Consider the following 5,678-nt stretch of genomic DNA (forward strand, 5'->3'; position numbering starts at 1 on the left):
TTAATTAAAATATATATAAATTAAAAAGAGAACAGACAGTCTAATGATGGAAAGAAAGTGAGATTATACAACAAAAACTATTACTGACAAGTGGTTTCTTAGCTGGAGATCATTAGATTACCCAGGGTTTGATGCAAGCTTCATGACACTCTCTCCTGTCATTATCACATTAAGACATGCACATATTCCCTGGGAGTAGGTATGGGAGAAGTTATAGGGGAGCTGTCTATGACTCTCTGTTTAAAATTACTGGTGGAGATAACTGCTAGAATCTAGCTCCTGGCCCCAACCTTTCATGATGATGAGAACTACTGAACTAGATAGTTAAGAATCAGTTAAGCAAGGTCTAGTGGAATATGTCTGAATCCCAACCCTAAGGAACGACTTGAGAGGATGGTGAGTTTCAGGCTACCCTGAATCATGTATAGTAAGAACCTGTCTCAGAAGAAACTTGCTGGCAGGAAAAATACTAGTCATTCAAATAAAACCACTCTGCTGTCCATTAAGTGATTGATTTTTCATGGATGTGTTACTAAATGTGATTAACTCTTTTTCCACGGGAGCGTGAGGCAAGATACTTCTCGAAGACCCCTTTGAGGTCTTCCCAGGACACTATGATAATTAAGATTAACACAATCTAAAATCACAGCTGATATCTTTCCATTTTAGGATTGGAAAGGAGACTCCAAGGGCATTTATTCCTTTTAACCATCTAAAATATGATTGTAATTCTGTCTCCTACATTCCAAGTTTGTAAGTGTTAGGTTTCAAGCCCAGGACAAATGGCTAACTGAGGTGCCCATTAACACAGCAAGGCAGATACTGGTAGCCAGGTTCTCCCAGCATCCCTTAGTTCCTCCCTGTTGTAGGTTATGGATAGCATACCTAGCTCCTTATTCTAAACCTCTCCTGCTCTGGAGCTGGGATGTTTTTTCCCCATCTGCCTTCCCTATATAATCCAACCATTTAGGTTACCTGGCCCTTTGGTTTACCTTTTACCCTCTTGGCCAGGCCTTTGGCCCGAGCCAGCTCCTTCCATTTCTCCCCTCCCACCCCTCCTCACATGGCCCAGCTCAGTCTGGTCATGTTCAGTGTGGACTCTCCCAGATGGCCCTGCCTCTGACTATCCTCTCCCTAATATCTACAATAATCTCTTTCACCACACCTAGGAGCATTCATGTTCTCCTTCCTTCCTTCCTTCCTTCCTTCCTTCCTTCCTTCCTTCCTTTCTTCATTTCTTCCTTCTTCCTTCCTTCCTCCCACCCTTCCTCTACCTCTTTCTTTTATCATTGAGTAAGGGTGAATATCAGCACAGAGGATATGGTCTGTGAATAAGAATTTAATTTTTGCTTCCAAGCCAAAGCATTACTAATGCCCAAGACCTCACTTCTCAAGCTCTATTTAAAAAAAACAAACAAACTTGAAAACGTAAACAGATCACCCAAATTACCTGAACATATCTCTGCTTCCTATGTATGTGTATGTATGTGTGTATGTGTGTGTATATGTATTATGTATGTAGATATGTATATATTATTATGTATGTGTATATGTATGTGCGTATATGTGTATGTATATGTGTTTACATTTGTATTTATGTGTGCGTACATACAAGGGTACTTGCAAACTTTCACTGTACTACTGAGCTGCAGCCCTACCCGCCAGCATAATGCAAAGTAAGTATTTCACAACAATAACTAAAGCAGAACAGGTAAAATGTAAGCACTGAGATTCCATGCCAGTTCTTCTGGTGAGCAGGAAGCAACTATTTGGCTGTTAGGTAAGTATATGCAGTATAGATGTCACATGAAAATTAATGAATTATATTCCAGGTAAGATAGGGCTGAATGGTGCAAGATTTTATCCTAATATACAGAATGGTGCTCAGTTATAACTTAGGAATTGTTTACTCCTGGAATTTGCTACTTGGTCAAAGGTGACAATGCTTACCTAAGTAATAGCATATGTATATAAGAAATACTCAAGTTAATAAAAAAAAAAAAGAAGCCAATGTTATTCAGTGACTTCCATGCTGCACTCAGATTTAGTTTGGTTGCTTACAAAGTATTTTTTGCAAGAAAAAAATGCAAACCATGGTAGTTTTGTGGCCAGAAAAGTAATCTACAGATTCAATGCAATTCCCATCAAAATTCCTACTCAATTATTTATAGAGGTAGAAAAAACAATTTGCAAATTCATTTGGAATAACAAAAGACCCAAAATAGTGGAAACTATACTCAACAATAAAAGAACTTCTGGGGGAAATCACCATCCCTGACTCCAAGCAGTATTACAGAGCAATAGTCATAAAAACTGTATGGTATTGGCACAGAGACAGGCAGATAGATCAGTGGTACAGAATTGAAGACCCAGAAATGAACCCACACACCTATGGTCACTTGATCTTTGACAAAGGAGCTAAAACCATCCAGTGGAAGAAAGATAGCATTTTCAACAAATGGTGCTGGTTCAACTGGAGGTCAGCATGTAGAAGTGCACATCGATCCATTCTTATCACCATGTACAAAGATTAAGTCCAAGTGGATCAAGGACCTCCACATAAAACCAGATACACTCAAACTAATAGAAAAAAAAGTGAGGAAGAGTCTCGAACATATGGGCACTGGGGAAATTTTCCTGATGAAGACACAATGGCTTATGCTCTAAGATCAAGAATCGACAAATGGGACCTCATAAAACTGCAAAGCTTCTGTAAGGCAGAAGACACTGTCATTAGGACAAAACGGCAACCAACAGATTGGGAAAAGATCTTTACCAATACTGCATCTGATAGAGGGCTAATATCCAAAATATACAAAGAACTCAAGAAATTAGATTCCAGAGAGCCAAATAACACTATTAAAAATGGGGTACAGAGCTAAACAAAACATTCTCAGCTGAGGATTATCAAATGGCCAAAACGTACCTAAAGAAATGTTCAACATCCTTAGTTGTCAGGGAAATGCAAATCAAACAACCCTGAAATTCCAATTCATGCCATTCAGAATGGCTAAGATAAAAAACTCATATGACAGCAGATGCTGGTGAGAATGTGGAGAAAGAGGAACAGTCCTCCATTGTTGGTGAGACTACAAACTTGTACAACCACTCTGGAAATCAGTTTGGAGGTTCCTCAGAAAATTGGACATTGCACTACCTGAGGACCCAGCTATACCTCTCTTGGGCATATACCCAAAAGATGCTCCAACATGTAACAAAGACACGTGCTCCACTATGTTCATAGCAGCCTTATTTATAATAGCCAGAAGTTGGAAAGAACCCAGATGCCCTTCAATAGAGGAATGGATTAAAAAAATGTGATACATCTATACAATGGAGTACTACTCAGCTATCAAAAACAATGACTTCATGAAAATCATAGACAAATGGAATGAACTGGAAAATATCATCCTGAGTGAGGTAACTCAATCACAGAAAAACACATTTGGTATGCATTCATTACTAAGTCGAGATTAGCCAAAAAGCTCGAATTACCCAAGATGCAATCCACAGACCACAAGAAGCTCAAGAAGGATGACCAAAATGCGGATGCTCCCACTCCTTCTTAAAAGAGTAAAAAAATATCCATAGGAGGGGAAGTTTAGAGCAGCAACTGAAGGAAGGAGGAATGGCAATTCAGATCCTGCCCCACATGTGGCATATATATATATATATATATATATATATATACATATATATATACAGCCACCAAAACTAGATAAGATTGATTAAGCTAAAAAATGCATGCTGAAAGGGACCGGACATAGATCTCTCTTGAGAGAAACATCCAGAGCATGTCCAATACAGAGGTCATTGCTAGCAGCAAACCATTGAACTGAGAAAAGGACCCCTTGGGGGGAAATAAAAGAAAGTATTGAAAGAGTTGAAGGAGCTTGCAACTCCATAAAAACAACAATGCCAACCAACCAGAGCTTCCAGGGACTAAACCACAACTGAAAGACTATACATGGACTGACCCAAGGCTCCAACTGCATATATAGCAGAGAATAGCCTTGTGGGGGCACCAGTGGAAGGGGAAGCCCTTGGTCTTGCCAAGGTTGGACCCCCAGTGCAGGGGAATATGGGGGGGCAGTAAGGGGGATGTATAGGGGGAATACCCGTATGGGGGAGGGGGAAGGGGGAGAATGGGTGCTTATGGACAGGAAACCGGGAAGGGTTGTAAGTAAAGAAATATATCTAATAAAATTAAAAAAAAAAAAACAAAAAACAAAAAAAAACAAAAAAACGTGTCCATGGCTTTGTCCGTGAACAAGTATCTTGGATCTCTTTTGTGTCCCTGGTTCATTAAACAAAAAATAGTAAGATCTGCATCTATGGGGTCTTTAGTTTTCTGTAAAGATTTTCAGGGTTATATTGTTTATCTCAGGCTGGCTCCAGATTTAAAAACCTCCTTTCTTAGCTTCCAGAGTGCTGGCATTGAGGTCTGCCCTAACGGTCTGCTTTATCAGAGTTTTTGTGAAGAACATGGGGCATAAAATGTGTAAGCATTTGCTCCAATCAGAGTTAGTTCATTTAACCTTTCTTATTTGCACTGTAGTGACATCTGTAAGATCCACAGTGACGTGTGTGCCTTCACTGAATCTAGTGTCCATCTTAGCACTCACACATTTTACTCCACAAAGCTTTGTCAATGAAGAGAGATGTTACATACGATTCAATTCTTCCTGTGGTGTAGATGACATTCTCAGCTTACTGACAAAAAACTGGGGGGGGGTGGATTTGTTGACATTCTTTTCTCAAGCTAAGATATGATTCAGTACAGAAAAAGGCTTTCCTGATACAGGTCCTCTGCTTCCCGCAGCTCTACACCACGGATTGCTATGGACAACATTCAAAACTTGTCTTGTCTATCCAGTCAGTCTTGTTACTTGAAAGCGAGGATGGGCCACTAGTACTTGTTCTCCAATGAGTAATTTCTACTGTTCATTTATGCTTGCATTTAAAACAGAGAAAAAAATCAAACAAACAAAAAACAGTGTAATCAAAATGGCTTTGCCTTAGGATATTTTATTGCTGTGATAAAACACAGTGACCAAAAGGACCTGGGGAAGAGGAGGGTCTGTTTCACTTTACACGTCTCCAGACACACTCTGTCATTAAGGATATCATAACACGAAATCAAGGTAGGAACCCGGAGACAGGGACTGAAGCAGAGTATAATGGAAGAATGCCATTTAGTCATGACTTGTCTCTCCTGGCTTGTTCAATTTGCTTTTATAAACCTATCGGGGCTACTTGCTCAGGAGTGGCATGTCCCTCAGTGAGCTTGGCTTTCCCATATTAATCATTAATCAGGAAAATGCACTGCAGACTTGCCCTCAGAAAAATCTTAGGAAGGCATTTTATCAATTGAATGACCCTCTTCCAAATGACTGGAGCTTTTGTCAAGTTGACACAAAACTAACCAGGATAAGGCTTTAATGCCAAAAATCTCCTAAGGCTGAAGAATACATAAATCTTGCTCTTAAAAGCAAATATGTAATGTTCAACATCTTTAGTCCTAAGGGAAATGCAAATCAAAACAACCCTGAGATTCCACCTCATACCAGTCAGATGGCTAAGATCAAAAGCTCCAGCGACAGCAGATGCTGGCGAGGATGTAGAGAAAGAGGCACACTCCTCCATTGTTGGTGGGATTGCAGACTGGTACAACCACT

This window comes from Rattus rattus, chromosome 4, assembly GCF_011064425.1.
Source record: "Rattus rattus isolate New Zealand chromosome 4, Rrattus_CSIRO_v1, whole genome shotgun sequence".
NCBI classification, from domain to species: domain Eukaryota; kingdom Metazoa; phylum Chordata; class Mammalia; order Rodentia; family Muridae; genus Rattus; species Rattus rattus.